We start from the raw sequence: 24,105 nt of genomic DNA on the forward strand, positions 1-24,105 counted from the left end.
TAAAACTGGTGTCACTGCATTTTCTAATTAGTGAGTGTCTAGTTTGAGCTTCTCTCGGGTTTCCCTCAGTCCCTCTGAAGAACCTAATATCAACCTTGAAGGCTGTCTGTGCTCACCACAGCCAGAAGTTTGTTTCCAATGTCCAAGTTCAACCTTAAGAAAGACATCAGTGAGACACACGTTGGCACTTCCTTTGCTCATAGCAAACTCTTTATTCCTTGGAAGGAAGCTGAGAGTTGAATTGCCCTTGTCACTGTGACCTTGGAGACTCTGAATTGGGGCAGCAACATGGTCTGAATCTTGAAATGTTTCTCTTCCTCCAGCGTTTTTCATCCTTTATGCTTCATATAAACATCCACATATGTAACTTCACTATTAGGTGTGTCTATGTCTAAGGAGAATTGAAAGAGACTGAGAAAGCACATTTACACACCCCATATTGAGTTTGCTTGGTTTTCATCTGCTAATTCCCTCCACGCATGGCTGTTTTCACAACGGGTGATATCACCCAGCAGCTGTCTGGAACTAGGAACTAAAATGCTTGTAGAATTGCAGTCTCTTGTCTTACCTACTTAAATCTGTCTCTCTTCCAAAATACCAAAACAATGAAAGAATGGTTGGCTTGCTTCGGGGAGAAATTATTCCTGTAACTTTAAATAAATTGTTTTACAACTTATTCTTCTAATGTTTTGTTGTAATTGTCCCTAATTCTAAATTTGCTTTCAAGAATCATTAACTGTGATTATGTCAACATGAGCTCTTATATTTGGTATTTGGTGAAAAAGGAATATTGAGTTTGTAAAAATCAACTTCCATCTACAATTTGTGAGTGGGAAAGGCGTGGAAGGATTATGCGTTACCTGCCCAGTGTGCCTGGGTTGACCTGAATGAGAACTTAACACAATGAGCAGAGACTTCTATGTCTCCTTCTACATAACTAATCTGGTTACTTACTGATGTTCCTGTTACAGGGATACAGTTTGTGTGCCCCGTGCTTCAAAAGAAAGGCCAATATTCAATAGATCAGAGGTTTGGAGCAAGGAAAGGTTTATTGATCAAGAAGGCCTAATTTGAGAAGCTGGGAGAACTAATTCTCAAGGGGATACCATTGTAATTAGCTAATCCTATATAATAAAAGGGTCATATGCAAATCGACCAAACATTGGAATAACCAGTCACTATAACACACACTGACCACTAGGGGGCAGATTCTCAATGCCCTGGGGGGAGCGGGCCTAAGCCATCAGTCGGACATCCCCCGAGGGCTCCTGGACTGCGAAAGGGCTCAGGCCAGACTGAGGGAACCTTCTCTCCCCCCGGGGCATGAATGTCATGCACTGGGCCTCTAGTTATTAATAATAGGAAAGGAGCAAAGGGAAGACCAGATATTATAGGCATGTTCCCTGCCAAATAGTGGGGGGTGGGGACTGGACAAAGAGAAGATAGACATGCCCAGTAAGGTTGCGATGACTAGGGAAAGTGATTGCTGTCAATCAGGCTTAGGGACAGAGATGGTTGGCCAGAATGGGCATGGCCACTGTAAGTCTCTGAAGATTTGGGATACTTAATTCTCTTGTTAACGTTAAAAACATACAAACCTGTAAAGAATTTTTATGAGTTTATTTGAGCCAAACTGTCAACAATTGCCAGGAAACAGAATCTCAACATATTGAAATAGTGCTCTGGACTGGTGGTCTTTTTTATCTTGTTTTATATATTACAATCAAAGGAGGAGACATAAATGGGTTACATGAAATCTACTGATGATAGATTAGAGAGGTGGGAGAAAGTAAAAAGGAGGAGACCTCTGGGATTGGATAAAAGGTAAAATAATAGACATACTTCTTTTAGGTTGGTACAGGACAGTTAAGAGACAACAATTGACATGATAATAATAACAATAAAAGAATTTGTGGTCTCTGTCCTGGCACCTGGCATTTGGTTGTGCCCTGAGGATTTAGGAAAAAGGGAAGTTCAAGTTACTCTGACATTCAACAGGTATGTTATCCTAGATGCCACAAGACAATAGGCTCAGGAAAGTTCAAAGTTGATCTTTATCAGGGAAGATACTGGCCTAGGACATGATTACCCACTGTAAACTTCTTTTTAATGAAAGGTTTAATTTCAGACTATTCTTTACTTTAGGTCTCTGAGTTTTCGAGGCTGCCACACAAGCCTTCCCTGAGTTAGTCAGATTAGCATGTGGCCCTTTTTCCTCCACACCCTGAACAAAGAAGTTTGCTCTCTTGTGCTCTTAGTTCCTCTTGGCACACTTGGCTCATGGCTAATGCTTGGCTTCCTGGCATTCTTCTGTGTGGCCCACGGCCATGCAGACCTCCTGCCCTCCCCCACCCAACTCCACCCCCCAACATGCACACAATGGACTAATGGACTGCAACTAGCTTGACGCTGTACTGGACTGTCTCCAACATGGAAAGGAAACTCTGGGCACTGGCTCTGCTTCTAGCTCTACTGAAACCCCAGCTATACTTCTTCTATGATTGGACTAAAGAAAATGAGATTTTGGAAACTCAGGGATTTAATTCCATGCAAATAAAAATCACTCATTCTTCTGTGTGAATCTCAGAAAATTCCTTTTCTCGGAATATTTCACAGTAGCACTCAGTGGGGAAGAGGAGGCCCCACTTCTTCTGATATCAAAGGTAGGATGGGTGAGGCAAATAGGTGGGTTGGGATTGTAGATAGCCTGGCAATTGAAAGAGGGGGTCCTAGAAAAAGAGATAAATTTCTAAACCTCTTTGTTCCTGGTCAACCCCCATTAATCTGAGCAGGTTCTGGAATCACTACATGGTGCATATTTTCTCACCTCTTCCCTGATAAAGGGGCTGCTCCAGACTCAAGCAGAATTCCTCCAGTTAATCAGCATATCTATAGCAGGAGCTATTAGCCTGAAGGCCACCAGAAAGAGGAAGTATTTCACGGTTACATCCCTTAATGCTACTTTTAGGAAAACAGCAGGTTCCTCTCATCATCACCAACAATTTCTACATCACTAAAATTTTGATTTCTGAGAGAAATTTACTTTCCTACATGTTCTTCCATCCTTTTCTCTTAAGTCTATATCATCATCACAATATCCTGTTTCTCTGTCTTTTCCCCTATTTTGAGCATTGTGTTAACTATTTATTCCCAAAGAAGAGTACCCTTGGAAGAGCTAGACAGCCTCCAGCCAAAGTGTTCCTAAAATCCACAGACCACCACTGGCTCACAATGGGGATGTAGGTGATGTGTAGACATTCATACTGCTCAACAGGTTTTCAAAAACACATCTAGATCAAGAAGAAGCAGTTATAAACTCTATAGCCTCTGGACAGAATCTATATATATATAAAGCTAATATGCTAAGTGTCCGTCCTAGTGGTAGCTATGACGTGCACTGACCACCAGGGGGCAGATGCTCAATGCAGGAGCTGCTGAACTGCAGTGACTTGGCAGCAGCGATTCTTGGGTGACACACCCTGAAACCAGATAGAAGGGAGCCTGATTCCTTGCAGGTCTGTATGATTCCACCTTCGGCTGTGGGTTATGTTGTTGCTGGGCACATTCAACCCCAAACTGCACACTTGTGTTTACGTTCCACACCCTGTACAACAGCAACTTTGCAGAGTGCCCTCTCGCACTCCAGGACCCCTCAGGGGATGTCAGAGAGCCAGTTTCAGCCCGATCCCCGCAGGCCAGGCCAAGGGACTCCACCTGCTGGAGGGACCCTGCTCACTCCACAGACACCCTTCGAGCCACGTCACCATACCAGGTGTGGTTGGCTGGGGAGGGACTGCAGGAGGTTGGCTCTAGGTTGTGTCCGGGCCATCTCACTTAGTCCCACCCCACTGGCCACCTTCTAATTAATTTCCTTTCAATGTGCATGAATCTGTGCACTGGGTCACTAGTAATGTAATAAAAAACTGGGGCTTGTATTTTGCCTGTCTCTTTATTCCATTTTTAGTCCATTTGTTTTTATTATATTTTTAAAACTATATTGACAGGTGAATAATTAGAATTAAAGCAATAAAACTGGTCCTTCACTTCTGATCATTTGAGAAGTACCAATCTAGATGACCTAAGACCCTTATCAGGCTTTGTGCCTGACTATTTGTAGCTGCTGACTTGGCATTCCTGTGAGAACTGATCCTCCATGTGAGGCCCAGGTCTCCCTAAACAGGTAGGAAAACACCCCTACCTGAGCTCGCTCACCAGAGGTTGTCTCCCACTCCCAAAGCACCTTTCCTTAGGGTTAGAGCTAACACAGTGTATCTCTTTGGGGTCCCTGTCTTGCAAATGTCCGCGAGGCGTGATGTAATAGGAAAAGCTTCCCTGTTGGAGCCCAACATCTCGTGTGAAGAATACAGCAGGCTCTACATACACCATAGAAATTATTTCCTGCTTCTAATATAGAAGCTGACATGCAGAACTGGACTTTTCCTCCTCTCATGCCAAGATCATCTGCGGATGTCAAACTTTCCTGTTGTGAATGGGTACAAGCTGTGATGTTGCCTTTCAAGGACTTCCAGTGGCCAGAAGAGGAAAATCCTGAACCAAGTCCCCTCAGAGAGGAAGTGCCTATTCACACAGCGGTAGGTCTTGAGCATGGTAGCTGCCTCCTTCCTCCCAGGAACAGCCTGGTCTCTTGCTTACTATGTGAGTTAGGATGTATGAATTAGCATGACAGGAAGGGGCTTGGCAGAAGCAGCATTTGGCATATTCACACTTATCCCATGAGCACTTGCGGAAAGAATTAGCTATGTGCATTTTCCTGGAAGACAGCATTTCCCTGGTTCATTGGTTGTAGCTTTAATTTACAACAAATGCCTTGAAAATGGGATATGTGTGACATTGTAAGCCTTCTATAAATTCTAATAACAAATGACCCAAGGCTCATTCTCAATTTTTTTCCATTGCTTCAGAAATTGGAATGGAAGACGTAATACACAGAACCATACAGCTGGAAGGGCCCTTACCGATCAGCCAGCAAACCCCGCTCCCGTTTTATAAATGCTAAAACTGAAGTCCAGAGGAGGCATGTGATTGCCAAAGATGAGATTCAAAAAACACAGATTGGATTTGGGGGTTTTATGTTTTAATTTTTTTTAAACTATCGAAGGAAAGTAGAATATACGTACAAAGAAGTTAAAAATCATAACTGTAAAACTCAACAAATTTTTATAAACTAACCATTCGCCATAACTGAGCAAGCTGAACATGTCTAGCACTCCTCAAAGTCTCCACAATGCACCCTGTGTATTCCTCCCGGCCAGGAGTAGTGGGTATCCTGCCTTCTAGTGTTGTATGTTCTCTGTGCCTGTCATTGAATGTCATAGAAATGGAATTATGCAGGAGGTGATTCTTGTACCAGGCTTCCTTCATTCAACACTATATTGGAGAGCTTCATCAACATTGTTGCATATGGTTTTAATACATTGATTTTCATTGGCATACAGTATTCTTTTGTGTGAGTATAGTACATTTAGGTGGTTTCCATTTGGGGGCTGCTCTTGATCGTGATGCTAAGACCATTCCCGTATATGTTTTTTGGTGAATATGCATATAATTGATGGGGATTTACTCATATTTTGTGCCTAATGATGCTCCCAAGGAATATTAATGGAAGGAATGAACAACCTCTGTGCAAGTCTGTGCTGTGCGAGGTTGTCACTGCACCCCTGTCTGTGCCAACCATCCAAAGGGAACCCTTTAGGGATTACAGTAGCCATAGCAGTGATTTATGGCTGGGACTGTTCGCAAGGACTGCCAGAAGCCAAAGTAAATAGTCACTTGCTGCTTTATTAATATAAAAATGTGTATTTAATTTGCTTTTATTTTTACTTATTTTTACTTACACAAATTACATATGAGTACATTCTTATTCTATAAACATACATAACAAAACAATCATGGTTGCAAGGACATATGTCTGCTTTCTTGATTACAAAGCAGCATCAGTGCCTGGCACAGAATGTTCTAGACAGTACTTGCTGAGTGAATGAATGTTGGGTGGTACACATGACCACTGTGTCATCCCTGGAGCTTCCCCAGAGCTAATCTCACCTCTGAGTTTGTGTTTTTCCATTTATTTCTATACATGTGTGTATGCATGGGGGTGTGTTAATAGCATTGGATGACACCATGTTGTGTGGGTTTTTAACTGAAGAATTTTTATTATCAGGACATAGAGACCTACCTTTTTATGAGCTGCCGGTGTAACATTGCGTGGTATCTCTAGTTTTTTTGACAGCACAAATGATGGTGCAATGCACATTCTTATGAATATGTATAAACATTTCTTAATGGTAGATACCAAAAAAGAATTGCTGGCTCACAGGGGGTGAACATTTTTAATACTTCCAAAATGACTGTTTCAATACATATTTTCATCAGCAGAAAGTACCCGTTTCTCCTTATTGTTGCTATGATTGATATTATCCAAGTTAGAAATTTTCGACAAATTAATATGTGAAAAATGTCATTTAATTTGCATTTCCATCCCTATTCCTGGAGTTGGGCATCTTTTCATATATCTGTTGATTAGGTTTGGGTTTGAGTCAAGCCTGCTGCGAAGAGCATGTGTATAGTCATAAATCACTTAGTGGGTGGCTGAGGCCTGCCAACCCCCATCAGAGCTTCTTCTTACTGCTGTGTTGCTTTTTATGCTAATCTTCAAAGCTGTCCGAATCCTAGACGATCCCTGGTGTATCTTCACCCAAATGCTAAGAGTGCAAAAAAAGTGATTTAAATAAGTCTTCAGCATCCCATGGGATGAGGAGGAATGTTGGCCAGTCCAGTGTACTGGTATGAGGTACAAAGACTTGGAGACTTGATTTTCCAGTTAATTATCTTAGTGCTTTCTCTTTATATGAGAGCTAGGAGGGGAAAAAATCAAGTTTTTCTATGAGGCTTATATATCTTTGACACCAAAATGGAGTCTGAGTTCTGAAAAGTGCTGTACAGGGTGCGATATTTCAACTACCCCTGCAGTGAGCTTCTTTATATTCCTGCATGTGGGCTCATTACCCAGTCAGTTCCCGACAAGCATTAAGAGCAGATGTTCTGGAGGCAAATTGTCCAAATGCTGGTCTTTGCTGGCCAAAAGCTGGTGCAGCCCTGGCTGAGTGCCTCATTTGGTTGGAGCATTGTCCCATTCACCAAAAGGTTGTGGGTTCAATTCCTCGTCAGGGTGCCCATGGGAGGCAACCAATCGATGGTTCTCTGTCACATAAATGTTTCTCTCTTTCTCTCTCCCTCCCTCTCTCTCTAAAATCAATAAAACATATCCTCAGGTGAGGATTATTACTTTTTAAGCTGGTGCATGTTTCTGAAGCTCCGTTTCTCTGTTTTATTTTCAACTATGAAATAGAGAAAATAATAAAATCCATTTTGTGTAATTATCAAGAGGATTCATTGATCAGTAAATGTAAGGTACCTAGCACAGAGCCTGGCATATAGTAAGTATTCATTAAAGGCTCTTGCTGTTATTATCATCAATAGGGTTAGTTTTGACTGGTTCATATATAGAGCAAGGTCTAAGTTAGAACTTAGAACATGTCCCAGTTCTTTTCTGCTCTTATGCTGGGGAAGATCACTCTAGTGTGCCCCGCAACCCATTTACTGCTAACCCTCACATAGGGTAGAAGTCACATGGGCCTCTGATGTTGACTTTATACCCAGCTCCTTGCAAGATTTAGTCCAGCACTTGCAAATGAGGAGCATTTCACAAATGGGCGCACCAGACCACTAAATTCCAAGTGAATTCTTACCCAAAGCATAAATTGATTCAAGTTTGCTCAGACCTTGGCCTCACGAGCCCTTGGCTGACATTTCTGTTTGAAACCTGACACCTTGCCAGAAAGTTTCTTCAGTTTGAATAAAATGAAAAGAAGGACTTAATTCCAATAACAGATGGACCCAGCAGGGCCAGCAGTTGATTGGGATTATTTTTGTCCTACAAGAACTCGGCCTTTCAGGCTGTGACTCAAGACCACTTTTCGTAGGCCTTGCATTCAGGAGAGAATAACCAGAGGCTCACAGGAGATTTGGATGAAGTGAAATCACATCCCAGACACTTTTTTTCTCAGCTTCCTCAAAGTTCCCATTATTTGAGGTCCAGCCACTCTTGGTTTTGGTGATGAGACTGATTGAATGTCAAGGCATATGATGGAGTACTATTTGAGAAACGCTGGAAAGATGCACTTTTCACACTTACTCCAGACCGGGCCTTCCATGTGGAACTCCTTCCATGTGAATTCTAATGAGGTAAGAATCTTCTTTGATTAGAATCTTCTTTCAAAACGCAGTGTTCCTAGGGAAAAAGACATTAGGCTATTGTTACTCCATCAATCCTTCATTTCCACATATTTGCCAGTGCTTACCAGGTGCCTGGGACTGTGCTGTGAACCAAGGGGATAGTGGTTAGCAAGGCAAGCATTGTCCTCCTGGTCCTTAGGCTGTACATAGCTCAGTCAAGGGGAGACGGATATTGGACAGACAAATACATCACAGTGTGACGAATGCAAAGGACTCACCAGGAAGAGCCTTGGGGGATGAGGGCTTGGCCTTGACTCTACATGACCTGGATTATCTCTCCCTCGGTGTGGGCCCACAGGGTCATGGGAGGCCTTCCTAGATGCTGCTCTGAGTGAGAATTTTACCTCCTGTGAGGTACCAGGGCATGTAGCCAGCTCAGAGCCCCAGAGTACCTCACTAAGGTCTCATTACAGTGTCTCTCTTGGAGTCTCTGACACAGGATCACACTGTAGATGAGACTGAGATCATGTATGGTGAAACAGCTGCGATCGATAGTATGGGAACTGTCAACAAGGAAGTAAGACCATCCCCATCCCCCACCAGATTTATGGCTTAAAACCCACAGAGATCAGCTCCATCCAACATGGTAAATAATTTCACTGTATGGTAACCCCAGGCTCATTATGTGCTCACTGTAATACATAAGTATGCTAAACAGCTCACCCCACACCCCACAAACAGAAAGCCCACATAAGGACACAAAATGGCCAGTCGAGCTCTTCCCAGAAATCTCTACCGTTTACCAGAAAAATCCTGAACACACCCCCCCCCCCTTATCAAATGCCTACCCCTGATTAAATTAACCTTAATAAAGGAAGGAAATGTTACTAAAGAGGGACTGCTTGATCTGTGGTGTAACTCACTCTCTGTCCCACTTCTTCACCAATAACTCACTCTCATTTTAGACTCTGTGTTGTCTTGTCTTTGAATTCCTTCCCGTGTGAAGCCAAGAACCCACATTAGTTCCCCAGATATCCAGAATGCCTGCATCAAGCCACCTTACAATGAAGCTTTTCTGCACATTTCACCCTGAAATAATCTAAGTTGAGACAAAGAGAGAGAAAGAGGGAGGAAGGAAGGGAGAGAGACAGAAAGGACCCTGAGTAAACAGAGACAGGTAGATTGTGATCATACTGTTGGTGTTCTGAATGCATCTGGTGCTAAACATCCATCCCTTGTCAGGACGGAAATATAACAGTTCAGCTCAGGGCACCTGGGCTTGAGTTACACTCTTGTCATTCATCATCTCTGACCTTGGGAAGCCATTGAACTTCTACTGCCTCAGTTTTCTCATTTGGAAAAAAGGATTTAAATCACCACAGTCCATTAACTGGATTGTTTTGTCACTTGAATGAGATTAAACAAGTCAGTGCTTTCAGAACATAAAAATGTTAATGAATACTAGTTGCCATTGTTATATATAAATATTCAATATATGTATGTACCGTGGGTCCAAAGCACAGAATCTATGCTTTGGGGTTGGCTTGGGATCAAAGGGTAGACTGAGGCTGTGAAACTCTGGGCTGACCAGAAAAAAAGATCCTTCCTCCTCTTCCTTATTATCTCCAAAGTGCATTTCCATGATGCTCCTAACTTTTCAAATACTCACACATCAGTCATTTTACATTCACACCTCAGTCTCAAGAGACCCACTTCTTTCGCTCACAGACGTCCAAGTGGATGTCATTTGACAAGACTGCATTGTTACCCTTGTGAGACAAATACATTACAGGCTGGAGAGATTTGTATTGTGCAAGTAACGTCCTCTTAGACCATTGAGATCCTAATCTCCATTGGAAAGAGAAACTGCAGTGTGAGTGAGATTAGGTAAGACTTGGGGGAGATCATTCATGAAAGCCACGCTTGCCAAGTCAAGAACAAGACTGTCAAGTCTATGACTGGTTCCTTCAAAAGCACCCTAGAAGGATGCTTAGCCTCTTACCTCTAGTGGCTGGGGTGCCACTGTTCCTATGTGAAAAAGCAGCCCCCTGGGAAGCTTCCAGAAACCATGTGTGTTCTGACATTTGCCAGTGGTCTATCTCTTCAGGAATTGCTTCTCCACATCTGTTTGCTCTAACTTAAAGAAGTAGATTTCAAAACCATGTGGGGAAACAGGAGGACATACAAGGCAGATGCTACATGGAGGGAACAACATAGGTCAATTGTGGCACCTCCAGTTGCGAACACCCAGCCCCAGCAGGAGAGCAGCCTTGCCCCTGAGGGAGTGACGGGGCGGGGGGGGGGGGGCCTCAATGCCATGCCTCCCTGTCCAAGCCCCCAAGTTCCCCACTTCTGGTCAGCATGGTGGTGGTCAAAGAGCAGGGGATTTGGAGTTGAAGGAGTCAAGCTGAAATCCCAGCCCCATCATTTATTAACTGAATAATTATGAGCAATATTCTTATCCTTTCTGAACCTCAGTTTCCTCATCTGAAAAACAAAGTTGCTCTTGTGATAGAATCATGAAGAAAATTCAGTGGGAGATTGTGGATATAGTGCTTAGCGCAGCACCTGACCCATAGCAGGTACTTACTTCGTAGTGGTTGTACTCACTTATTCATCCATTCCTGTTAGGGAAGCAGAATGAACATACTATAATTTAGACCTTCTTAAAGTCTTTCCTTCTTTCCCCATGTGACTTAATCAGTGAGGCCTTTCTGAGCACCTACGTAAAACTGCAAACCTGCATCACAGACTCTTCCCCTTGCCCTTATATAGTTCCAGCCCATCCCCCATCCTTTTGGCATTGCCCTGTTTTTCTCACTATCACTTCCTAGCAGATCACATGATTTACTTAGTGTTTAGATTTGTTGTTTGTTACGGTTTGTCTCCTCCTGACAGAACCTAAGTTTACAAAGCATGGACTTTTATAATATATTCTTTGCCACTAGAAAACAAACGTGGCACATAATAGTGCTCAATACATATTTTTTGAATGAATTAAGACCCTGGAATCATCTGGTTGGGCTGCTGCCAGTGCTGGTCTTTTCTTGTACTGGTGTTTGTGACCTTTAGCAAATTAATCCCAGCCTCAGTTTTCTCCTCTGTAAGATACTGACAATGCTGATTACGAACCCTCAGAGTAAAAGGAATTAAATGAAATTATGTCTGTAAAGCACATGGTGTGGCATCCGAGGCACAGTAACTTCTAACTAAACGAAAGCTATTAGAGTGAAAATTTGAGAAGCTCTTGATTTCTATGCTAATGTAGAGAGAGAGACAAGGCATCACCCAGAATCATTTCCAGAAACATCTACCCCTAGACTCATTCTCAATTCCCTTCCTCAAGAATGTGAATTTCACCTCCACTCTGAGTCCCACCAGTTGCCAACTTCCCCCAGATCACAGCATGGTGGCCAATGGGGACATCCGGATATCATCACCAGTATTTGGCCCCATCACGTGTATGTTAGACTGGTGCTGGGATCAAGACAGTGTTGCCTCCACAAACCTGTCATTTGCTACTGTGAGAGCCAAAGCTACAGTTACTACCCTCAAAGAGTTTATGATCTAAAACATTCTCAAGAGAGAACCAAGGAACACCATGTGAATAGCCATTATAGTCTGCAAATGTGTGTGTATGTGTGTGTGCACATGGATTGCATCAGTGGAGGCTGGGAGTATGCAAGAACCAGTTGGGTCTCTAGCACATTTTAGTGGGCAAAGGCAGCCTGCCACTTTTTCCTAGCTTCCCTCCACCCAATATGAAACCTTACAAACTGAAAGTAACTATATAGGATGGTCTGAACATAATTCCTAATTAAAAGCAGGTCATAACAAGTAGTTAAGTAAGTCCTAGGCCTGTAGCTTCCTTGACAACGGTCACTCTTTACCTTAAGTGAGCCTGTCTGTTGTCTTTCTGCATCTAAGGCAACAGACCTTCTGAATGTCAGGATAATTTCTATTTTCCGAACTCCTCAGGGCACAACCACAGCACCAGAGCAGAGACCACAGAGCCCTCATTATTACCTTGTTTCCCGAACACCATCTCTGTGTGCTGAAATGTGAATTATTAACTCTTGTACCCACCAGTGTAAAAGAATTGGTGTCTTTCCATTTTACTTTTATCCAGTTCCAGAGACTTCCCTGCTCTGCCTTATCTTGCCCCCTTAATTTACCACCAATGGAGTCTATGTAACCCTCCTTATGGCTCCTCCTTTGATCCTAATCCTATATAATAAAAGCCTAATATGCTAAGTGTCTGGTCATCCAGTCCTCCATTCAACCAATCAAAGCGTAATATGCTAATAATATGCTAAGGCAACTCAATCACTCGCTATGATGTGCACTGACTACAAGGGGGCAGACGCCCCAACTGGTAGGTTAGCTTGTTGCTGGGGTCTGGCCAATCGGGACTGAGTGAGATGGGCTGGACATGTCCTGGAGCCCTCCTATGGTCCCTCCCTGGCTGGCCAACCTCCTGCGTCCCTCCCAGGCCCTGATAGTGCACTGGTGAGGTCCCTCAGCTTGGCCTCCGCCGTCTCACAATCCAGGACCCCTTGGGGGATGTTGGAGAGCAGGTATCAGCCCGATCCCACAGGCCAGGCCGAGGGACCCCACTGGTGCACGAATATGTGCACTGGGACTCTAGTGTATAAAATAGGCTGCCAAACTGTCATTGTCAGGAACATTTTCTCAATCCATTGAGATTTTTGCTTCCTGACAACTGTCAGTTTGGCTCAAATAAGCTCATAAAAACTTCTTTACAGGTTTGCATGTGTCTTATGTCAACATTTATAACAGCCAGAGTTTGATGCATGTTTACTACATGCCAGGTGCTTCATAACTATCAGTCATTGGTCGCACAGCCGCTTGTTTGTTCTGCAAAGTCTATTGAGTGCAAGGCGCACGCGGGCACTGTGGCTGCAGCAACAAACAGGGTAGATCAGTCCTTTTTCATCGAACTTAAATGCTAGTGGCAGACACCAGAGTGAGGAATCATTCCACATATCATTAATCATTATCAATTATGTATTTGTTCACTCAAAACCCACCTATTAAACCTACTGTGGGATGGTCGGTGTTATAAAGGAGAAGTTTGTGGTGCTCTGGGGTCAGTGTGTCTGAGGGGCAGGTGGGGAAGCTCAGCCTGGACTCCCACGGAGAAGTGGCCTGAACGGCGGCACACCTGAAGGAGGGAGAGCTCGAAGCTGGGTCCCTTTTTGTGGAGGAAGTATCTGAGGCTCAGCGAGGTCACAGTACTTGACCAAGCAGCCACAGTGCATACCTGATGGACCCCAGATTTGAACCCCAGCTTTCCTAGCTCCCATGTGGGCGGCCTTTCCACCAGGCTAGTGGTGTTCTTAGACTGGGATGCATGTCAAACTGCCCAGGCTTTTTCAACATCTGTGTGCAGGGCTCCACCAAAGATCCCCTCCGTGGTCCCGGCGGAGCCAGGGGGTTGGGGGGTGAGAGCTAGTGCAGCAAGCGCCCCGGGCAGGCGGGGTGCACAGCTCCGCTATGGCCTCTGCCTCCGGGCTCTGGCTCTGCCGCAGGGAAACCTGCCTCGGAGCCCCAGGTAGCACTGGCGCCCTGCGGAGCCAGGGGTCTCCTCCCCATCCTGCCTGGCCTGGGGCTGGGGCTGTCAGCACTCCAGCCTCGCTGACATCACCGGGAGAGCTTCACAGTCTTCCCGGGCCGCCTCCACACAACAGCACCGGAATCGCCGCGGAAAGGCCCCAGACAGGCTTTTACTAGAAGCTTCCATGTGATTTAGCATAGATAATCTCCAAGGTCCCTTCTGACTTAGAATCGTCCACCTCCGTGAAGTCCTTCATCCCCTCTTTCCGAGAATTGAGGGTGCGGAAGGCGGCCTGGGGGCTGGGGGGTTTGGGGTTGGGGTGGGGGGGTTGGCGTGGAGCAGGGATGATGCATTGCCAAGACCTGCTGCTCCGCTCCGGCGGCGTCTCTGTGAACATAGTAACCTCTCTTCTGACTGATTTATGTGGCGTTTGGAAAGCAGCCCCCAGAACTGGCTGTTCTCCCCTCAGCGCTATTAACATAAATATGCGCACGGCCTTGGGCTCCTGCTTCTCTGTGTAAATGAGGCTTAAGGGGCCCTGAGCGCCCAGCTGAGGAGAAGCCGGAGGAGAGGAAGTGTCCTCAGAGGCACAGAATGAAAGGGGAAAGGACATGTTGCTAAGCGACAGTGTCAAGCTGGGCCAGGGATTAGCCGCCGGTATCAAAGCCAGAGCGTCCACTGCCTGTCCCTCCAGCAGGGCCTTTCCCGGCAGAGAGAGATCATTAAAGCAGCTCCTCCCAACCGGGAGCACCAGGCCCCTTCCTTCTGGGCAGGACGGGAATATTGGGCGGGAATTAAGTGATTTAAACAAACATGTCTTCTGGGGGGGTGGGGGGGGGGGCGGGGGGTGTCAGTGAGACTAGATTCCCTGCTGTGGGGCCTCTCAGAGTCCAAGAGCGGGTAAACTTGGAGACTCCGGAGAGGTAGGCTGGTGGCAGTGCCTCCGAAATCCTTTACAACGCTTCCTTTTGAGGGAGGAGTGCTTTCCAAGAGGGCCTGAGAAACTGGTACGGAACAGCTTACCTGGTGTTCTGTGCCAGGACTTTTACACGGATTCTTTCTTTTCATCTAAGTGACCCTGCTCAGTTGGGTACTTTTTTGTTCCCTTCTTTGTGCAGGTAGAGAAATGAAGAGGGGAAGTACTTGCCCAAGATGACACGGGCGGTGGGAACTGGAAGGAACCTGGGCTCTGGAGTTAAAATCATCTGGATTCTCAACAAATGGTTCTGCTCTTTGTTGGGTGGACATGTTTGGACAAGTTAATTAAGGTCGCTGAGCCTTAGTTTCCACATATGCAAACTGGGAGGTATAAACCGCAGCTTTGAAGAGATTACAGATAATCTTTGTAGAGTGCGTAGTAGGTGTCCCATTGATGGCGGTAGATATCATCATCATCATCTTATATTTAATGTTAGAAAAAGGAGTTTATAAGTGGTGTCCGGAAAAGAATATGTGTTTTGGTCAAATCAAACAAAACAAGGAGTACCGCCTGCCATGGGAGAGGGCAGGTAAATGGTAAAACTCTCCAAGAAAACGGGAAGTCTTCCTCTTGTCTTCAGGTTAAACCTGCTTATTCCTAATCACCAGCAGGCAGCGGAGACCCTCCTATGGAGTTCATAAAGAGGGAGGTGGCAAGTTTGGGGGCCTTGAGGGTGAGTGCTTCTGGGGGACAGGGGCTAGAGGAAAGTAGGGACTGCCATCTATCTGGCCGTCAGAATTCCTGAGGTGCTTCTGGAATCAGGTTCCTAAATCCGGGCCTATAGATTCTGTGAGGCCCCTGCAATTATGTGTCGTAGGGACCTTCCAGCTGATTCTGATGATCTCAGTTTGCCATGAAAGCTGGAGGGGGCACCACCATCCCGCACCCCCACTGATCAGTTACCCAGCAAGGACTAAGAGGAGAGCCACGTGTAATTACTTCTGAAAACCAGAGTTTGTGGCTTTTCCCCGTGCAAGCACCCAAAAGCTTTCAAACATCTTGGTTTTCGAGGGACACATTTTTCCCATGTTTTGTGGTTGGTACAGTGGCCTGGGCATTTGGTTCATGTTGTTATAACAGTAAAAGCGGGGGAGCCAAGCAGGCCTGGCTTCAAGTCCTAGTGCTGGGGATAGGGAGACATAACACTAGAAAGCCAGGAGCTGCTGAATAGTTAATGTTCGTGCTATCACCTTCAGGGTGCAAGTGAGAAGCCAGGTTGGAGAAATAAAATCCTGAATTACATTTTAGTAATTGTTTTCAGGGAAGCAGGAAGTAAAAACCTTTTAGTATCCTTGTTTATTAATATACTAGTGACCTGGTGCACGGATTTGTGCACATTGAAAGGAAATTAATTAGAAAGTGGCTGGCAGGGTGAACTGGGCTAGATGGGCAGGACACGCCCTGGAGCCAGCCTCCCATGGTCCCTCCCTGGCCGGCCACACCTCGGGTGGCACCGTGGCTCAAAAGGCATCTGAGGAGTGAGCAGGGTCCCTCTGGTAGGTAGGGTCCCTCACCTGGCCTGTGGGGATTGAGCTGAAACCAGCTCTCCGACATCCCCCAAGGGGTCCTGAGTGTGAGAGGGCACTCTGCAAAGTTGCTGTTATACAGGGTGTGGAACACAAACACAAGTGTGCAGTAAACTAGATTCTGGCCGACAGTGCCCCAGCAATAATATAACCCACGGCCAAAGGTGGAATCGCACAGCCCTGCAAGGAATTGGGCTTTCTCTCTGGTTTTGGGGTGCATCACCTGAGAACTGCCGCTGCCAAGTCACTGCAGTTCAGCCGCTCCTGCGTTGAGTGTCTGCCCCCTGGTGGTCAGTGTGCATCATAGCTACCAGTCGGACGGTCACTTAGCATACTAGCCTTTTATATATATAGACTTTTCTTTGCTTGAATACATTCAGATGAATAGCATGTTAATATCGGACTATAAATTAATCTTGATTTCTCAATCAAGTAGACCTAAAACTCACTGTAAGATATATTTCGTATTTTTCTTAAAGTAATGATGTCAGATCTCTTGAATATTTACACCAGTCTTTTTTCTTAAGGGAAGAAAAAAGCTAACCTTGGCTACTGTTATCAGCTTATAGTTTTAATATACTCACTGACATATTTCATATTTGGAAAGAAAATTCTTTGTTAAAATATCACTCTAATTAGGTATGCACTGAAAAAGCCAATCCCAGTGCTGCCTTGTTCTAGCTGTGTAACCAGGAAGAGAATTCTTATATTTTCTGCAACTTAGTTTCTTCATCTTTAATTTAGGGCTAATGATAGTGCCCATTATAAGGGCATGCTAGAAGCAGTAAGTGAGAGAACTCACATCGAGTATGGGTAAACGGTTGCCTATAGTAAAGGCTTAGTTACCAGTAGCTGTCATTACAATTAATTTGTCCCAAAACAACTTACTTATTATCAATACAACTGTGGACAAGTAACTGTGCCTCCATGAACCTCATTTTCTTCATCCATGAAACAGGAATAACTACATCTACTCACAGTGTTGTTGTAAACGTTAAATGAGAGACGGCCACATGTGAACCACCTAGCACTGTGCTTGATGTAAGTATTTAATGAATGCTGGCTAATGTCATTTGCAAGATTGATGAGTATATTTGGATCTCTTAAGTCATCATTCACTCAAAAACACGTGTCAGGAACCCTCATAAAAAAAACCACTTGATCTAAATGCTTCTTTATGCATTTTGTTGCCCTACAAACACAGTGCCCTGAAGCTACGGTGTCACCACTTTTTGAGGGCATCGGGGATGAGGCAGAGTCCATGAGGCAGATGTTGTAAAGCAAATCCTATACCCAGCAAGTCCCACAGCTCCTCTGCCTATGGGGTGATGTCAGGGCAAACCCCTCTGTCACTATCTTCCATAGGTACAGTCTTCCCTGTGGCAATTATCGTGCTATCACCTTCATGCGCTATCATGCTATCATGCTATCATGCGCTGTGCTGAGCACCAAAGATGGGGTGATAAACTACTAGGTGTGATCTCTGCCCTCATGATTGCTATAGATAAGAAAAGAGACTCCCCCTTTCCTTAAGGTGCAAGGGCTTGAAGTAAGGGAGTAGATTTGGTAAATGCCTAGAAAGGGGAGAGAGAAAATGGCATGCTTACAGAACTAAAAGGCAGAAAATATGGCTAAAACATAGAAGGAGAGAAATGAGATTGGAGGGGTAAATCTGGGTCTAACATGCAGGGCCTCCCAAGCCAAGACAAGAACATGTTAAGGATGTTGGGGATCCACTGAAAGGTTTTGGGCTGGAAGTGACAAGATCAGATTTGGGTTTTAGAAAGAATATTCTGACTTCCCAGTGACAGAAAAAGTGTGTGTGTGTGTGTGTGTGTGTGTGGTGTGTGTGTGTGTGTGTGTGTGTGTGTGTGATGTGTGTGTGACGGATATTTAACTTTTCTTATGTCTGATGCCACAATAATGGTCCCATCCTGTTGAAGTGAACCCAAGGGCAGTGGGACAGGTAAGAGAGCAGGAGAATGTAATGTCAAACATGGCCATCACTTAGCAGACGTTGGACTTACCAGGAATGGTACTAAATAGAGACCTTGCACGTGATTTTTGTGATGGTAGATTTCTACGATGACTGCCAATGCCCCCACCTCCTGGTAGTCATACCCCTATGCAATCCTCTCCCCTTGAGTGTGGGTTAGATCTGGTGACTTCCTTCTAACAAATGGAATATAGAAAAAAGCACTGTGATGTCATTTCTATGACTTGGTTACAGGAGGCTGTGACCTCTGTCCTGCTGTCGCTGTCTTGCTTGCTCTCATGAAGCTCCCTATGGAGGGCTCACGTAGCAAGGAACTGAGAGCTGCCTCCAGTGATCAGCCAATGGGACTGAAGGCCTCCATCCAACAATCTCTGAGAAAACTGCAGCCTGCCACCAACCCCTGAGCTGGGATGCAGATCCAGCCCTGGCTTCCCCAGGCGCCTTGAGTGCAGCCTCTGGAAGACCCTGAAACAGAAGACTCCATGAAGCCAAACCCTAAAAAAATTGTGAGATAAATGTTTTAAGCCACTTAATTTGGGGCTCATTTGTTACACAACAGCATAGAACAAAGACACTGTTATATGATGTCACAGAAAGACACCATATTGAGCAGAAGGAGTGACAAGCATTGACAAATGTGACAGGGAGATTATAAGAGCCAAGGATGATAAGGAAAAAGAAAGCATGGAAGCTGATAAGGAAGCAGGCTGCGTAATCTGGGGTGGGTGGGGTAGAAAGGGTAGGGATCAAGGCTTCCATGGCTGTAGGCATGCATATGATGCAACCAATTTAAACTCCAGTTACTGCTGCAGGTGGGAAGTGTGACCTTTTGAGGAAGAATAATGCAATCTGTTTTTATTTTCTATTTCTTGTTTGGTTTTTGCTCGCAATCTTATGACCCTGTGCTTCTAAAAACTCCTAAAGGCATGTATTAATGAATTCAGCATCTGGCTTTGCACTGCTGATCCAAATTCTTCCTTCCCTTTCTCTGGATTTTGTTCCCATGATGCACTCTCTATGCCCTTAAGGTGCGTCTTTTCCATGCATTATCTGTTGACTTTGGAACAATGCACCGTGACTGAGGCGTGTGAAGTCAATGTCTGGGTAGAATCAAGTTCAAGTTCTTCCCTTGCTTGAGTTTCCTACCTGTGAAAGACACACTCCGTGTCCTAATATCAGTTTGGAGTCACCATTTTTTGCTGTGTGGCTTTGAGGAGGTGACTTAACCTTTCTGAGCCTCAGTTTCCTCTACTGCCAAGTGTGAGTAGTAGTACCTTTCTCTTGGAGTTGGTGATGCATTTAAGGCACCGAGCAAAGGCTTGGCATGAACCCTTTTGGAACCTTGTTGATGATGTGAGAAGCTGCTCACCTTCTAGCTTTCTTACCTACTTGGCAAGTCCAAAATCACTCTGGAGGCTGCCAGGCCAGCTGCCTGAGACATGTCATAATAGCCCGGGGAGACAATTTGCTTTCAAAGAGAAACAGGCAGAGAGAATCAAAACAAGACAGCCAGCAGCGGCCCAGCCCTGAGCCAGGACCATTTGGCACTTGGCAGCAGCAATCTGAGGTGCTCCGCCCAGAGAGTGTCTCTGCAGGACTTCACAAGCTCGGGACCATCCTGAAGCCTGCGTCCTAGGGAAGATGTCGTGGCCCCAGGGCACCCGTACCGACCTCTTCCAAGTCCACAGTTGCCTGACATCACCTCGCTCTGAGTTTTTCATGCCACCAAGGCCCACGTCTCCTTCTGTCAAAAGCGACTGTCTTTTCTCTCTAGTGGGGTGAACAGGTGCAGGGCGGCCTGAGAAGAGCATGCAGGACTCTGACCAGCTGTCCCCAGAACCTCATCACACTGACACTTAGAGAGGACCTGGTGCTGGGGCGGGCTTACGGGTTACAGCACATGAGTCTTCACCATGATGCTATCTCTGTTTCTCTGGCAGAAAATGTTGGGGTTCACTGGGACAGAGCTCCTGCCCTCCCACCTTCCATGGTGATGTGATTGGCTCTGTCTCACTGTTGAGCTCACAGGTAATGGATCACCTTCTTAGGGAGGCCCACCTTGCTAACCTTCTCTTAGCAGCTCCTTTCTCTCCACCCCCTGCATCTCAATAACCCATTAAATTTAGCACTTTCTGCCATTATTCTGTTTCTCTACATTCATAACAGTAAGCTGTCTATGCTCCCTACTGGAATCCAGCTCAGTGTGGTCAGGAACTTCAACCAATCCACTTATTTATATTTTTTTTTTTTGGTTAATCCTCAGCGCGGATATTTTCCCCATTGATTTTTTATAGGGAATGGAAAAGATGGGGAGAGACACAGAGAGAGAAACATCCAATGTGAGAGATTGGTTGCCTCCTGCACCTGCCCTGACCCAGCTTGCAACTGAGGTATGTGCCCTTGATCAAACTGAACCCATGACCCTTCAGTCTGAGGGTTGATGCTCTCACCACTGAGGAAAACTGACTAGGACATACTTATCTATACTTTATCCACTCTGTGATGAAGGGCTTGTTATTATCATCCCCATATTACAGATGAGGAAACTGAGGCTAAAATAAATCAGATAGGGTTCCCAAGGTGATAGGACTAGTTAGTGATGGGATGAGAATTCTAATCAGGAAATATGACTGTGCTGTCTAATACAGCAGCCATTGCCACATGTGGCTACTGAGCACCGGAATGGTGGCTAGTCCAAACTAAAATGTACTAGAAATGTAAGATGCAAACTGCCTTGGAAGACAGTACAAAAAATAAAAGAATGTTAAAATATTCCATGAATGATTTTATATTAAGTATATGATAAAATTTTATGTTTTTAATATATTGGATTAAATAAAGCAGAATATTAAGACTAAATTCACTTGTTTCATTTTAGCTTTTAAAATGTGGCTACTAGAAAATTTAAAATTATCTATGTGGCTCATGTTGTATTTCCATTGGATCTCATTGGTCTATATTTGCAGTCACTTCAACTGATTAAATCCCTTTAACTGATTCAACTGTCAGGTCCACTGATATTTCAGCACAACCTAAAAAACATGACATAATGTTGCCATTAGTGCCAATTCTAACATCAAAATGCAGACAGCCGTCAGTTTAAAATGCCCTCTTCTGCTTTCTAAAGTTCATTTGTTAAAAAAACAACAACACTGCCTTTTAATTTACTCACTTCCAGGAGGTGCTCCTTCGTGCAGGCCACTGTGGGCGGTGCTTCCGCACACAGCTAGCACCTGCCTCCATGGGGAAGTGGCAGAAACCCGACCTGATCTACCAAAGGACTCAAAGAAGCTCATCCTCTGGGAGAATCTTGAGCAGCTCAGGTCTGAAGGAAGAACTGAATGCCCAATGTCAGAGATGGGACTGAAAATCTGCACCCTTCTTTTCTTGATTCGACCTCTTTTCTGGGCTCCATTTCCTCAGTCAGCTTCCTCCATGGACAAAGGCAGGTTTCATGGCAGCTTTCAGGCTCATTCTCCCTGGTTTCCTCACCAGACGACTCACCTGGGGTGCCTCTGTGTCAGCTCCAAGGAGGATCCTCACATGGGGGGATCTCTGGGACCAGCCACAGGTGGGGATCATTGGCTAAGCTGGGTTACATGCTCATCATGTAAACACATAGGTGGGTTAAACTGCTTGGTAACCTCCATTAGAACCAAAAGCTGAGGAAGGAATGTTTCCCAGATTACAGGGGATCCATGCTTGATGAAGGGAGGCGTGCTGAGCAGAGACACTGTCAGTGTTCTTGTGGCTGTCATCGCCTTCTCTATGGGGATGAATTTGAGAAATGATAAAAATATCTGTAAAAGTAATAATAAACAAGCTGGTAATAAAGTTCCAAGATTTTAGAGAAATTTAACAGGAAAGTATAAAGAGAATAGAAGTCGTTTTGCAGGTGGTATAAAGGAAATACATAAGCAGACTCAAAGACAGATGTCACTGTTAAAGGGCCTGCCTTTGGCCATTAGGACTGTCCATGTTCAAAACAGCAACCCTCAATGCAGAAGTACTAGAGTGATGAAGGTACTCGACTTGTCACTGCTGGAATGCTCATTTGTTGAGCACTAATAGTGAAGAACATAGAAGTAAAAACAGTTCTGGTCTACTAGACAAACAATCTCAAGTAGGTAATATTTTCTGTTGAACATGCCCCTGAAGAATCCCTTTATAGAAATGGAAAACTCTCCCACTTACAGTCAAAATGTCTCCCTTATTCTTAGAAAATAGACTCACTGGTTTCTAAAAAAAAAAAAAAAAAAAAAAAAGTGTTTCCCCTTCATTTGGGGTTTACCACCCACCACCACCTTCTCAGCTTTATGATAGCTCTCAGTTTATTGTCATCTTACAACCATCTCCAATGCCCTTACTCATGGGAGTTGCATTTGGGCACATTTCATTAAAATTGAGAAATGTGGGCTTCATGCCCTGGCCAGTATCACTCAATGGTTAGAGTATCAGATCTTCCCAACACAGGGTTACTGGTTTTGTTCCCCATCAAGGGCACGAACCTGGATTGCAAGCTCCATCCCTGGCCCCTGTCGGGGCACATGCAGGAGGCAACCAATAGATGTGTCTCTCTCACATCAATGTGTTTTTTTTTCTCTCTCTCTCTCCCTCCCCTGTCCTCCTCCATCTCCTCCCTCATCAATGGAAAAATATCCTTGGATGAGGATTAACAAAAAAGGAAAGAAAAGAAAAATGGGCTTCAAGACTTCAAATATAATTAGAGTTGAATATGCAGACACTAAAGAGATGTTAGAATAAGGCAGTCCATCCATGCCCAGAGAACTCTAGGATATCTTGGAATATATATCTGTATTTGCTTCATACAGACATATTTTTCAAAGTATGTGCTCACATTCATTATTCACTCTTTGCTTTATTTTTGGAAAGAGATAGCATGAGTTGCCCTCTTGTTTTCTTTCTGACTGCTTAGTTTCACAAAGACAAAGAGGTGAAATTCTAACTTTTCAGCTCAGATGGAAGGGTCTTGTCTAAACTATAGGAGCCAAAGAGCTGCTCTTTGCTATGCATGCCTGAAGCATTATGAAAATGAGAATCAGGTTTCTTGGCTGGGAAGACCTGGTTTGGGAGAAAAGGGCTGGGGAGAGGGGTTGTCTTAGGTGGTAATTCAGGCCTGGAGTACATTGTATATAATCATCATACTCTTAGGAAACCTCTGAGCTTGTGTTTCCACTACCTCACCTTCCCTGTGCCTCTTGGAGGCCCACGACAGGTGGGCACAAGAGCCTGCCTTTATGTAAGTAAGTTTAAATACGTTTCCTTCAGAGGGTGGGACTCCGGGGCTTTGTCTGTACCAGTCCTCATTACATAGTCTTTCTGATTTGGGGCACACTGATGCTTTACACAGATCACTAAAAACTACTCCTCTTGTGTGTGTAGCCTCTTTGGAATGATGATCGGTACAGACATTTTAAAAAGTGGGGAGTGGAGGTTGGGGTACATGTTTTCCTCCTGGGAAGCTTTCATGTTTAATTAAATCTGTAAATTAAACATTTTTATCCATCTCATTTTAAATCCCAGCCAACTAGAGGTGAACCTACATGTCTAGCTTTGCAGGGAATGGTGACTCATTGTTGTAACCAAATGGGAGGGAAGAAAACACACACACAAAAGCTCTCCTTGCTGCACAACACAGAATGTCATTTCTGGGACAGTAATTTCTAGTTAAATATTGCCAGCTTCCTCTTAAAGGGACCATGACATGGTTTTGCTTTTGTTCATTTATGATTTTTATGTCTCAGGTTAT

At 44.6% G+C, this 24,105-nt stretch overlaps 1 long non-coding RNA gene across 1 annotated transcript; it reads right to left on the reverse strand.

The window, feature by feature from the left end:
* Positions 1-5,088: 5,088 nt before the first annotated feature.
* Positions 5,089-15,310, reverse strand: LOC132215222 (uncharacterized). The gene is made up of 3 exons (XR_009448477.1): positions 14,858-15,310; positions 10,259-10,393; positions 5,089-8,311 (listed from the first exon to the last, which is right to left on the reverse strand). It is a non-coding gene; the product is annotated as an uncharacterized LOC132215222 (long non-coding RNA).
* Between the last annotated feature and the right edge of the window lie 8,795 nt (positions 15,311-24,105).

Source organism: Myotis daubentonii, chromosome 14 (assembly GCF_963259705.1).
Source record: "Myotis daubentonii chromosome 14, mMyoDau2.1, whole genome shotgun sequence".
NCBI classification, from domain to species: Eukaryota; Metazoa; Chordata; class Mammalia; order Chiroptera; family Vespertilionidae; genus Myotis; species Myotis daubentonii.